At 34.9% G+C, this 14,953-nt stretch overlaps 1 long non-coding RNA gene across 1 annotated transcript in view; it reads right to left on the reverse strand.

The window, feature by feature from the left end:
- Positions 1–7,277: 7,277 nt before the first annotated feature.
- Positions 7,278–14,953, reverse strand: part of LOC146394653 (uncharacterized) — a 37,439-nt gene continuing 29,763 nt past the window's right edge. The window contains exon 2 of the long non-coding RNA XR_014835653.1: positions 7,278–10,247. This is a non-coding gene — a long non-coding RNA (uncharacterized LOC146394653). The remainder of the gene's footprint in view (positions 10,248–14,953) is intronic.

Genomic DNA, 14,953 nt, shown 5'->3' on the forward strand with positions numbered 1-14,953 from the left:
GTAAGACAGTGAGACACCAACGTCATATGCTATCACTTATATGTGGAATCTAAAAAAAGAATACAATGAGCTTCCTTGCAGAATAGATACTGACTCACAGACTTTGAAAAACTTATGGTTTCCAAAGGAGACAGGTTGCAGGGCGGGTGGGCTGGGGGTTTGGGATGGAAGTGCTATAAACTTGGGTTGTGATGATCACTGTACAACTATAAATGTAATAAAATTCATTGACTTAAAAAAAGAATATTCAAATCTGTCATAAGATAGCATATTAACCACTTTAGTGTAATGGTTAAAGGACAAAATTATTTTTTAAGCTATAGCTATGATACTTTATTAATGAATACACAATACAAAAAAGGGAACAGTGTGGCATCAAAAACAAAAAGAGGGGAGAATATGTGATATAAGTTAAATAATATCAGAGAAAAATGGACTGCTATGTTTATGTAAACCTCATAGAAACCACAAAAACCTACAAAAAGCAAAAAGTTACAAAAGACTCACAAAAAAACAAACAGAAGAGAATCAAAGCATACCATTATGGCAAATCATCAGTTCACAAAGGGAGGCAGCAAAAGAAGAACAAGAGAATTACAAAACAGCAAGGAAAAAAGACGGAATTAGTATTTACTTATAAATAATTACTCTAAATGCAAGTGGAACCAGTTCTCCAATCAAAGGCTGTAGAGTAGATGTTTGGATTTTTAAAAAAGACCCAAATATGTTGCCTGCAAGAGATGCATTTCATGTAAATCAAAACTATAATGAAGTACCCACCTCACAGTGGTCAGGATGTCCGTTGTGAGGTGAGTCAACAAATAACAAATGCTGGAGAGGATGTGGAGAAAAGTGAACACTCCTTCACTGTCGGTGGGAATGTAAATTGGTACAACCACTATGGAAAACAGTGTGAAGGTTCCTCAGAAAACTAAATATAGAACTACCATATCATCCAGCAATTCCAATTCTGGGCATATATCTGGATAAAACCATAATTCAAGAAGATACATGCGCCAAAGTGTTCACTGTGGCACTATTTACAATAGCCAAGACATGGAAACAACCTAAATGTCCATCAACAGAGGAATGGATAAAGCAGAAGTGCTACATATATAAAATGAATTTTACTCGGCCATAAAAAGGAATGAAATAATGCCATTTGCAGCAACGTGAATGGACTTAAAGACTATCATACTAAATGAATTAAGTCAGACAAAGACAAATATCATATGAGATATGTGGAATCTAATTAAAATGATACAAAAGAACATATTCACAAAACAGAAGCAGACACAATTATTTCAAAACCAAACTTACAGTTACCAAAGGGGAAACTCTGGGGGGAGGGATGGATTGGGAGGTTGGGATTGGCATATGCACACCACTATATACAAAATGGATCAGTAAGAAGAACCTACTATATAGCTTGGGGAAATCTGTTCAATACTCTGTGATAGCCTCTATGGGGAAAGAATCTAAAAAAGAATGGGTATATAATTATGTACAGCTAACTCGCTTTCTGTACACCTGAAACTAACATAATATTGTTAAGTCACCTGTATACCAATAAAATTTATTTTTAAAAAAGAATGGCTATTACAAAACAAGAGATAAGTGTTGGCTAGGATACAGAAAAAAATGATCCCTTGTGCACTGTGGGTGCAAATGTGAATTGGTACAACCACAAGGGAAACTGGTATGAAGATTTCCCAAAGAATTTAAAATAGAACTACCATATGATTCAGCCATCCCACTTCCAGGTATGTATCAGAACCGTGAAGATATATCTGCACTTCCATAATATGGAAGCAACCTAAGTGTCCATATATAGTTGAATGAATAGAGAATTAATGTATGAATGTTATTCAACCAGAAAAAAGAAAAAAAAATCCTGACATTTGTGACAACATGAATAGAAGTCGAGGGCATTATGCTAAGTAAAATAAGTCAGTCAGAGAAAGATAAATACTGTATATCACCTGTATGTGGAAATCTAAAAAACATTAAACAGAAGCAGAAACTAGAATGGTGGTTGGCAGGAGCCGTAGATGTGGGAAATGGGGAGCTATTGCTCAAAAGGTTCAAACTTCCAGTTATAGGATAAATAAGTTTTGAAGCACTGATGTACAATGCACACTCACACATGCGCGCATGCGTGCGTGCACGCACACACACACACACACACACACACACACTTCAGATGCCATATCACAGGTTATTACTTATGCCCTGGTTAAGCAGCTGTAGGTAGGAGGTTGTAGTGACCACTTCCTTGTGTTTGATTAATTTGCTAGAGAGGCTCACAGAACTCAAAAACACCTCTATTAATTTATTGAAGGACAAAATAAAGGATAGAGATGAACAGCCAGATGAAGAGATAACATATGGTGAGGTCTGGGAAGGTCCTGGGCACAGTGGCTGCTTCTGTCCCTGTGGAGTGGGGGTGATCACCCTCCAGGTATGGATGTATTTGCCAACCTGAAAGCTCTTCAGACCCCAAACTACTGGGATTTTATGGAGGCTTCCTAAGGTAGGCATGATCAATTATTAGTAGTACTCATTTCCAGCCCCTTTCCTTTCTCTGGAGAAGTGGGGATTGAGGCAGAAAATTCCAAGCTTATAATCATGGCTTGGTCTACCAGTGACCAGCCTCTATCCAGGAACAATCCAGAGTTTCCTCATTAGAGCAACACATGTCTCCTGGGTTGCAGTACTAACAAATCCCAAATAAATATCTTTTTATTTCAATCAGGTCTCTGTTTCTGAAGTTTTGGTTAGGTGTATTCTTGACACCTTTATCCAAGATCAGTTAAACATGAATTCATGGATTTATTTCTGGCTCTCTAATATATTCCATTGTTCTATATGCTTGTTTTCAGACCAGTACTACCTGTTTCAATCAACATATCTTTGTAGTATAATTTGAAATCTGGTAGTGTGATGCAGCCAGCTGTGTACTTTTTGCTCAAGATTGCTTTGGCTATTGTGGGTCTTTTTTGTTTCCACACACATTTTAGGATTTTTTTTTCTATTTCTGTGAAAAAAAATGCTGTTTGAATTTTAATAGGGATCACATTAAATCTATAAATTGCTTTGGGTAGTATGAACACTTTAAATACTAATTCTTCCATCCCATGAACAAAGAATTTCTTTCCATTTGCTTGTGTCTTCATTTTTTATAACCACTGTCTTACAGTTTTCAATTTACAGATGTTTCATCACCTTAGTTAAATTTATTACTAAGCATTTTATTTTTTTGATGCTATTGTAAGTAAGATTATTTTCTTAATTTATATTTCAAATAGTTTGTTGTGAGTATATAGAAACAAGAAAGATTTTGTACATTTATTTTGCATCCTGTAACATTTTAAAATTCATTTATTAGTTATAATAGTTTTATAAATATTTAGGATTTTTAATAGGTTAGATCTGTTATGTATGTACATACAAATAGATATAATTTATTTTCTGAATTGGATGCTTATTTTTATAAAATATAGTTGATGTAAAATACTAGCATCAGATGTACTACATTATCATTTGATATTTGCGTGCATTATGAAATAATCACCATAAGTCTAATAATTGTCCCCAAAGTTATTAAAATATTATTGACCATATACTTTATTTGGCATATTGCATCCCCATGACATTTATTACATAACTGGAGGATTGTTCCTTTTAATCTATTTTGCCAACTCCCCACCCTCCATATTTATGGCAATCACCTGTTTATTTTCTATGAGTGCTTTTTAATTTTTGTTTTGTTCGTTTTCAGTTTTGTTTTTTAGATTCCACATATAAGTAATATTCAGTATTTGTCTTTATCTGCCTGACTTATTTCACTTAGCATAATACCCTGTTAGACCACATTTACGTTGCTGCAAATGGCAAGATTTCGTTTTTTAACAGCTGAGTGATATTCTATTCTATTCTACCTGGTGTATCTTCTTTATCCACTTGTCTATTAATTGGCACTTAGAAGGCTTCCATATCTTGGCTATGGAAGATAATGCTGCAATGAACATTAAAATGCATATAACTTTTAAAATTATAATTTTTGTTTTGTTTTCCTCTGGTAAATACAAATAAGTGAAATTGCTAGATCCTGTCCTGGTCCTGGCACAGCTGGTTGTGGGTCTTGAGGTATTGGAGCTGGTTGTGGCCCACTGTTGGGAGGGTTCAGGTCCTAGATTGGCTCTCTGTGGGTGCCAGTAGGGTCTAGGTCTGGTGTTGGCCCACTAATGTGCATAGTGATGTCCCAAGATGGCTTGTTGTGGGTCCAGAGGGGACTATGACTGGTGCTGCCCTGCTTGTGAGCCATTAAGTCCATAAATGGCACTTGCCAGTACCAGTGTAGAATGAGCTCCCCAAAATGGCTACTGCCAGCATCTTTGTTTCCAGAGGGAGTCCCAGTTTCCTCCTGCCTCTCTGAAAATCTCTTCAAGATCAGCAAGTGGGCCTGGCCCAGTCTCATATCAAATTATTGTCTCTGTGCTGGGAATAAGAGCATGTGAGATTTTGTGCCTGCCTTTAAGAGTGGAGTCTGTTTCCTCTAGCTCTCCAGTTCTTACGTACAAAAGCCAAATATTCTTTGGGCTTGTATTCCTGTGGGGCCCAGACCCCTCGCTCATTAGGAAGAACCCCTGTAACTGTGGTTATTCTCCCATTTGTGGGTTGCCTACCCAGGAGTATGGGTCTTGACTATACTGCTTCTCTTCCCCTCCTACCCATCGTATTGTGGTTCCTTCTTCATGTATTTAGTTGTGGAAAATCTTTTCTGCTAGTCTTCAGGTTATTCGCAAAGAAAGTTGTTCCGTAAATAGTTGTAATTTTGGTGTGCCCATGGGAGGATGCAAGCTCAGAGTCTTCTTCCTCCATCCTGGTGACACCTCCCAAATGCTTTTTATTGCATTGTCTTCCTTAATTGTTCTGGTTAGAACTTCTAGCACTAAAATCCTAAAGACTTTACAAAATTATTATAACTAATAAATCTACCTAAATTTTTTAAGGCTTTTTTTATGACCCAGCATACAACCTATTCTGGAGAATATTCCCTGTGCACTTGAGAATGTACATTCTGATGCTGTTAGATAGTGTTCTGTGTATATCTTTAAGGTTCATTTGGTCTAAAGTATAGTTCAAATCTAATGTTTCCTTGTTGATTTTCTGTCTGGATTATTTATCCATTGTTGAAAGAAGGGTATTGAAGTTACCTTCTATTATCATACTATTATTTCTCTCTTTTTTTATTTGCTTAATATGGTTATGTGCTCCAACATTGGGTACATATATATTTACAATTGTGGAATATTTTTACTTAAAGTTTACTTTTTTCTCATATAGTTATACCCACTTCTGATCTCTATCTCTCTCTCTCTCTCTTTTTTTTTTTTTTTTTTTTTTTTTTTGTCTTTCATCTTCTTTAGGACCGCACCTGTGGCATATGGAGGTTCCCAGGCTAGGGGTTCAATCGGAACTGTAGCTGCCAGCCTATGCCACAGTCACAGAAACATGGGATCCGAGCTATGTCTGCAATCTGCACCACAGCTCACGGCAACGCTGGATCCTTAACCCACTGAGCAAGGCCAGGATTGAACCCGCAACCTCATGGTTCCTAGTCGGATTCATTTCTGCTACGCCATGATAGGAACTTCTTGATCTCTTTTTGTTACCATTTTCAAGAAATATATTTTTCTATACTTTCACTTTCAGCTTATGTGTGTCCTTAAAGCTAAATTGATTTTTTTTTCTTTTTAGGACCACACCCACAGCATACGAAAGTTCCCAAGCTAGGGGTCGAATCAGAGATGCAGCTGCCGGCCTATGCCACAGCCACAACAATGCCAGATGCAAGCTGCATCTGCAATCTACACAACTAATGGCAACACTGGATTCTTAACCCACTGAGTGAGGCCAGGGATTGAACCTGCATCCTTGTGGATATTAGCCGGGTCATTACCGCTGAGCCACGATAGGAGGTCCTAAGTTAATTTTCTTGTAGGCAGTATAACATTAGCTCTTTTAAAAAAATGTATTCAGCTACTCTATGTCTATTTCTTCTGATTGGGAATTTAATCCATTCAGGTTTAGTTATAGGTAAGGACTTAACTTGCCATTCTGTTAATTGTTTTCAGACTGTTTTGTAGTTCCTTTGTACCTTTCTTCATCTCTTGGTATTTTGCCTTGTGAATGATAAATTTTTGTAATGTGCTTTGATTCCTTTCTATTTATCTATGATATTTACTACAGGTGTTTTCTTTGTGGTTACCATGAGGGTTACATAAAACATTTTATAACAGGCTATTTTAAGATGATAACTTAATTTCAACTGCATACAAACATCCACATTTTAACTTTTCCTCCTCCCACATTTTAATTCATTGATGTCACAATCTATATCATTTTATATTGTTTATTCATTAGCAAATTCATTATAGCTATAATTATTTTTAATACTTTTGTGTGTTAACTTTTATACTAGAATTACAAGGGATTTATACATCATGACTACAGTAGCAGAATATTCTGAATTTGATTAGACTCTCACCTTTATAGTGAATTTAAACTTTCGTACTATTTCAAGTTTTTAGCATCTTTTTGTTTCAACTTGAAGAACTCCCTTTAGCATTTCCGGTGAGTCATTATCTCTCCATTTCTGAAGGACATCTTTTCCAGGTATAGTATTCTTAGATGACAGCCTTTTTTTCTTTCAACACTTTAAATATATCATTTCAGTCTCTCCTGGCCTACAAGGTTTCTGCTGAGTAATCCCCTAGTAGTCTTGTGGGGGTTCCCTTGTATGAGATAGTTTTTTTTTTCCTGTTGTTACTTTCAAAAGCCTCTCCTTGTGTTTGATTTTTTACAATTTGATTATAATATCTTGGTGAAGATCTCTTTATATTTAGTCTATTTGGGGTGGAGGGGGCTTCATGGTTCTGGATGTTCATTCCTCTCTCCTGATTTGGGAAGTTTAGGAACTCCAAATCATATGTCATCATAAAAATGCAAATTAAACAACAAGAAGATACCATTATACATCAATTAGAATGCCCAAAATTTGGAACATGGACATATCAAAGGCTGGTGAGAATGTAGTGCGATAAGAACTCATTCGATCAAGTGGGAATGTAAAATGGTACAGCCACATTAAAAGACACTTTGGTAGTATCTTAAAAACCAAATATACTCTCACCATAGATCAAGAAATCACACTCCTTAGTATTTACCCAAAGGAGCTGAAAAGCTATGTCCACATAAAACCTGAACACAGATGTTTATAGCAGTTTTATTTATAATTTCCAAAACTTAAAAGCAATCAAGATGTCCTTCAATAGTTAAATGTAGTATATCCAAACAATATAATATTTTTCAGCACTAAAAATAATTGACCTATGAAGCCTTGAAAGACACAGAGGAACATTGAATGCATATTACTAAGTGAAAGAAGCCCACCTGAGAAGGCTATATATTATAACATTTTGACTAGAAAAAGCAAAACTATGGAGACAATAAAAAAGTCCCCTAAGACAGGAACAAGACAAGGATGTCTATTTTCGCCACTTCTACTGAACATAGTAATAGACTTTCTGGCAGACATATTCAGCAAGAAAAATAAACAAAAGACATCCAAATTAGAAATAAGGAAGTAAAATTATCCTGTTCATAGATGGCTTGGTACTATATGTAGCAAATTCTAGATACTCCATGAAGAAACTCTTAGAGACAATAAATGAACAACAATTATTGCAGGATACAAAATCAACACACAAAAACCAGTTGTGTCTCTTTCCTTTGAAGTGAATTGTCACAAAAGAAAATTATGGAAACAATTACATTTACCATAGCATCAAATGAAAATAGGAATAAATTTAATTAAGGAGGAAAATAAAAACTTGTACACTAAAACTTACAAAATATTGCTGAAAGAAATTTTAAAGGACATAAATAAATGGAAATACATCCTTTGTTCATGGGTTGGAAGACTTAAAATTCTAAAAATAACAATACTACCCAAATCAATCTACAAATTCAATTCAATCCCTATCAAAATTCTTACAGTATTTTTTGTAGAAATGGAAAAACCCATTATAAAATTCACTCAGACTCTCAAGAGAACCCAAATCTTGACAAAGAAAAAACAATTTTGAAAAAGAAAAATAAAGTGGGAGGTCTCACATTTTCTGATTACAAAATTTACCACAAAGCTATAGTAATCAAAACAGTATGGTACTGACACAAACAGTCATACAGACCAATGGAACAGAACAGAAAGTCCAGAAATAAACTTTTACATTGATTTTTTTAAAACTAAAATATAGTTGATTTATAATGTTTTTTCAGTTCCTGTTGTACAGCAAAATGACCCAATCCCACACAGTTCCCTGTGCTGTACAGTAGGGCCCCATTGCCCATCCATTCCAAATATAACCCAGGCAGTTCAGGGTTTTACATTAATTTTTGAAAAATGTACCAACACCATTCAATGTAGAAAGGACAGTCTTCTCAACATATGGTGCTGAGGAAACTGGATATACACATGAAAACAAGTGAAGTTGGACTCTTTATGCCATATACAAAAACTAATTGAAAATAGACTTAAGACCTAAACATAAGTGCTAAAACTATGAAACTCTTGGAATAAAACACAGAAGGCTCTGTAGCTTTTATATTTTATGATTATTTGTTAGATGACCATTAAAAACACAGATGACAAAAGGAAAAACAGATAAATATGGCTGCATCAAAATGAAAAACTTTTCATGCATTGAAGGTAAATTAAGAGAGTGAAGAGGAATCCTGCATAATAGGGAAGAAAAACATTTGCAAGTAACTATTACAACTCAACAAAAACCGAAAATCAAACAATCCAATTAAAAAATGTACAAAGCATATGAATAGACTCTTTCCAAAGAAGATACAAATGGCCAAGAAGTACATGAAAATATATTAAATATCACTAATCTCACTAAGAAAATAGAAAATTGAAGTGTCTGTGAGGTACTACTTCATATCCATTAGGATGGCTATTATTAAAAATTGAAAATAATTTTTGGTGAAGATGTAGATAAATTGGAAATCCAGTGCATTGCTTATGTGAATATACTATGGTGCGGTCACTGTGGAAAACAATTTGGCAGTTCCATAAAAAAGTAAACATAGAATTCTTCTTTTAGGTATATACCTGATAGAACTACCTGATATATATCAGATACCTGATATATACCTGATAGAGAAGGTAAGGACTCAGAAACTTGCACACTGATATTCTTAGGAGCATTATTCACAATAGTCAGAAAATGAAAATCCAAGAGTCCATTAACATACAAATGAATAAGCAATATGTAGTATATACATACAAATGAATATTATTCACTCTTAAAAAGGGATTAAATTCTGATATATGATACAACATGGATGAACTTGAAAACATTACACTAAATGAGATAAGCTAGACACAAAAAGACAAATATTGTATGATTACACTTATATGTAGTACCTAGAATAGGCAAATTCACAGAGACAAAAGATATAATAGAGGTTTCCAGGAACTGGGGGAAGAGGTAATGGGGACCTGTTTAATGGGTACAGAGTTTCTATTAGGGATGATGAAAAAGTTATAAAGAAAGATAGAGGTAATCATTGCACAACATTGCAACTATACTAAATACCACTAAATTCTACACTTTAGTTAAAATGGTAAATTATCTGTCATGTATATTTTTTATCACAATAAAAATCCAATTATAAAATGTGAAAAAACACATGAATAAACATTTTACTGTAGATTGAGTCCAGATTCAGAGAAAGGGGCTAGAATTCTATATCATTAAAATATCAATCATGTGAAAGGAAAACATATTTTCAAATAAGCAAGGACTTGGAAAGTTTAATGCACATAGAATCTATCTGAAAAAAAATATTGACAGATGTCCTCTAGTATTATGCAATATTTTATTATAACTGTTTTTCTTTGTCAAGATTTGGGTTCCCTTGAGAGTCTGAGTGAATTTTATAATGGGTTTTTCTATTTCTACAAAAAATACTGTAAGAAAAAATACTGTAAGAATTTTGACAGGGATTGAATTGAATTTGTAGAATACTTACTCAGATGGTACTAGCTTGAGTCACATAAGTACTTCTGTGGCCAGAGACACAACCTCCATTAGAACCAAAATTCTAGGAGTGGGAAGAGAAGTAATTTTCCAAAAAGAAAGGGGTATTTGTCAGCAGGGGTAGATATCCTAGGAATACAAAAATATATGTACATAAGAATAGGTATTGTTAAATCTACTTTACACACAGATAACAGAACTTGGTAAGTTAAATAATCATCAAAAAAATCACACAACTACTAAGTCAAGGAGTGAGGTAAGAATCAAGCACAGTTGTTTTCTCACTATAAAACTCATGGAATTATGCCAGGGAAAGAGGAGTTAAATAAATTGTTTATCAAGCACTGGATTTCAAAGGAATACACGCACACACTCTAATACTCCAGTATATCAGCTCGAGTACTAGATCCTTTGAGAATCAAAGAATCAGACTAGAGCAATCAGTTTTAAAGAGAACTAATTGTGAAGGAAAATGGCTTTTGCAGTATCCATGCGCACATGAGACTCCTAGCTACAATTTTTGCTAAATAAGTTTGGTAGACACTCTTGCTATCCCATTATCTCTACAAGTTATATGGATTATTAGATATTCCTATTTTTAAAAGGGGTCTTACACAATTCTACCACCTCAGGCTTCAGTCTCTTTACATTTTAATAGGCCTTATTTCTCATTTTGGTCTTGGAAGCAAACAGGCCATTAAGAATGCACATAGTCTTTCACTGTCTAACTTCACTTAGTTTGATAATCTCTAGGTCCATCCATGTTACTGCAAATGGCATTATTTCATTATTTTTAATGGCTGAGTAATATTCCATGGTATATATGTACTGCATGTTCTTTATCCATCCCTCTGTTGATGAACATTTAGGTTGCTTCCATGTCTTGGCTATTATAAATAGTGCTGCAATAAACATTGGAGTGAAGGTATCTTTGAATTATGGTTTTGTCTGGAAAGGTGCTCAGGAGTGAGATATCTGGATCATACAGTAGTTCTATATTTAGTTTTCTGAGGTACCTCCATACCGTTTTCTACAGTGGTTGTACCAATTTACATTCCCATCAACAGTGTAAGAGGGTTCCTTCTCTCTGCAACCTGTCCTGCATTTATTGTTTGTAGAATATGTTTCTATTTATTTATTTATATTATAGTTGGTTATGTCAATTTCTGCTGTACAGCACAGTGACATACTCATACATATATATACATTCATTTTCTCATACTATCCTCCATCATGTTCTATTCCAAGAGATTGGATATAGTTCCCTGTTCTGTACAGTAGAACCTCATGTAGACTTTTTTCTCTCTTTTTCAGCCACACCTGTGGCATATGAAAATTCCTTGGCCAGAGATCAAATCCAAGACACAGCCGAGACCTACATAGAGCTTCAGCAATGCTTGCCCCCCAAGCCACTGGGCCAGGTCAAGATCACAGTGACACCACCACAGACACAAGCAGATCATTAACCCATTGCACCACAGTGGGAACTCCTCTTTGTAGACTTTTTGATGGTGGCCATTCTGGCTGGTGCAAGGTGGTACTTCATAGTAGTTTTGATTTGCATTTCTCCAATAATTACCAATGTTGAGCATCTTTTCATATGTTTTTCAGCCATCTGTTTGTCTTCTTTGGAGAGATATTTAGATCTTCTGCCTATTTTTGATTGGATTAGTCAGACAGTGAAAGACAATGATATCACAGACAGTGAAAGATATGATATCACTTATATGTGGAATCTAAAAAAAGGATACAAATGAACTTATTTGTCAAAAAGAAACAAACTTGCAGACCTTGAAAACAAATTTATGGCTACCAAAGGGGAAGGTGGGAGGTGGAGAGATGGACTGGGGGTTTGGGATTGGCTTTTGCACACTGTGGCTTATGGAATGACTGGCCACTGGGGACCTGCTGTGTAGCACAGGGAATTCTGTGATAAGCTATATAGGCAAAGAAATCTGAAAAAGAATGGATGTGTGTATACGTATAACTGAATCACTTTCTTATACAGCAGAAATTATCACAACACTGTAAATCAACTATACTTCAATAAAACTTTAAAAAATGAAAAAAGCTACAAAAGTAAAAGAAAAAAGAATGCACATAGTAATAACAAAGCAACTAGAGCAGAAACAAATTCCTCCCAATATTTTATTTTATTTTTTAAAATTATCTATTTTTATTAAAGTATAGTTGATTTACAATGTTGTGCCAGTTACTTCTGTATGGCAAAGTGACCCATTCATCTATACATACAATTTTTCTCATATCATCGTCCATCATGTTCTATCCCAAGAGATTAGATACAGTTCCCTGTGCTGTACAGTAGGACCTCATTGCCTATCCATTCTAAATGTAATAGTTTATATCTATTAACCCCAAATCCCCCACCTATCTCACTCCCACCCCACTCCCCCTTGGCAACAAGTCTGTTCTCCATGTCTGTGAGTCTGTTTCTGTTCTGTAGATAGCTTCATTTGTGCCATATTTTAGATTCCACATATGTGATATCATACGGTATTTGTTTTTCTCTTTTTGACTTACTTCACTTGGTATGAGACTCTCCTTGTTGCCTCCCAATATTTTAGGTAGAAAAATCCAAACCTCTTTATTAAGCTCTCTTCAAAGCCTTCCCAGAGGTCCAGTTTTTTATGCCTATGAAATCTATATGCATATGATAAAAGCATAGAGTAAGAGGAAGTCTCCCTTCCAACATTATGTCCTCATTCTCCTCCACAGAGGCAACCTCCATTGCTAGTGTTTTGTATCTTTCCAGAAGAGTACAGAATCAATATATGATCAATATATATGTGATCAAATCCTTTTGTATTCTTTTTTAATTTTTCAAAAATTATAGTATAATATAGTATTCAACATCTTGCTATATTCACTTAACATTTTACCTTAGAGAGTGTTCCTCGTTGGTGTATATAGCTGTCTCATAGTGTTTATCTATTGTATTGGTGGACCATAATTTATATAGGTAGACCTTTACCAATGGACTTGAAATTTTCTCATTATTTTGGTATAACAGTGCTACAATAAATGTCCTTGATGGGAGTTCCCATTGTGGCTCAGTGGGTTCCCTCCTTGGCCTTGCTCAGCAGGTTAAGGATACAGTGTTGCCACAAGCTGTGGTGTAGGTTGCACAAGATGTGGCTCGAATCTGGCGTGGCTGTGGCTGGGAACTTCAATACGTCACAGGTGTAGCCCTAAAAAGACAAAAAAAAAAAAATCCTTGAGCATGTACTTTTGCAAAAGTATATTTGTAGGATGAATTCCTAGATGAGTTATCCCATTCACATTTACTAAGACAGATATTGATTTATATATTTAACGAATACTTACTGAGCATCTACTTTGTGCCAAGCACCATTATAGGTGCTTAGGATATATTGATGAATAAGGATCAATGAACATTGGAGTTCCCTTGTGGAGTAGTGGGTTAAAGATCCTGTGTTGTCACTGCAGTGGCCTGAGGAACTTCCACATGCTACAGGCATGGCCAAAAATAAAAATCAATGAACATCAATGAACAAAATCCCTACTGTCACGGAGCTTATATTCTTCTGCTAAAGGACAAACAACACTTCAAATAACAAATAAGCAAATCACATAGTGAGTTAAAAGGTGTTATTTTCTATGGGGAAAAGTCAAAGCTGGGTAAGGGAAAATTGTAAGTACATGTATGAAGCACATACGGTCTAAAATAGTGGTGGTCAAGGTAAGCCTCATTGAGACAGTGATATTTGAAAGGATGTGAGATATCCGTGAAAGTATCTAAGGAAGCACTTTCCAGACAAAGGAGAGAGTTAAATGTTACATCTTATTTCACTAACCATATCTGTTTTAGGTTTTCTGTATATCTTTTTTCCTTCTTATTTATTATACGTCTTTATTTTCTTAGTTTCAAATCTTTCTTTTGATAATTTGGAAATTTTGCCTTTTTTCCCCCAGTTGTTAATTTATAAACACAACTTAATGTTTAATTACTGATTTATTTAAAAAAGTTATCTACTGACTTGTTACCATGAACAATGATAGGAAAAAAAAATTAGTCTCTAATTTTTGTTGATTATATTGTTTTTCTTAGGGCATCATTTAAATATACACTTATGTGTCCATTATTTACCTTGCCAGATTTTTCAATCCCCAGTTATAAAAGAAATCCCCCTTCTATTTCCAACTTTTTTACCATCTCCAAGGTTTGTAACTATGCTTGTGAATAACTAAGGTACAGTCTAGTGACTATATTTCTCATTGAACCTTTGACTAATAATCAATGATTTGACTCCTTCTGATTTGCCATTTAGCTCTCATAGAGTTAGCAAAATCCTTTCAGGGCAAATTTGAAAAAAAGAACTTGAATAAAAAGTTTTAATATTAAAAAACAGAATATTTGCCTATTTCATCATATAAATCAGAAACCAAATGAACATTAAAATAACAGTTAAATTATGTTTTCATACATTAGAATACTACATGATCATTAACAATTATGCTTTTAAAATTCAGGAAAATACCAATTCTATAATGCTAAGTTTCTTTCTTTAAAAAGAAAGATATAGGAGTTCCTGGTATGGCATAAGGGTATCAGCAACACCTCTGCAGCACCAGGATGCAGGTTCAATCCCTGGCTTAGCACAATGGGTTAAAGGATCCTGCCTTGCCACAGCCACAGCGTAGGTGGCAGCTGTGGCTCATATCTGATCCCTGGCCCAGAAACTCAATATACCGTGGGGTGGTCAATAAATAAATAAATAAATAAATAAAAAGCAGGATACAGGAGTTTCCAGGGGGTGTAGCAGTTAAAGGACCTGGCATTGTCACCACCGTGG

Source organism: Sus scrofa, chromosome X (assembly GCF_054392235.1).
Source record: "Sus scrofa isolate SSC_HxYL_T2T_F1_AM1 chromosome X, Sscrofa_HxYL_maternal_Yorkshire_Landrace_v2.0, whole genome shotgun sequence".
NCBI lineage: Eukaryota > Metazoa > Chordata > Mammalia > Artiodactyla > Suidae > Sus > Sus scrofa.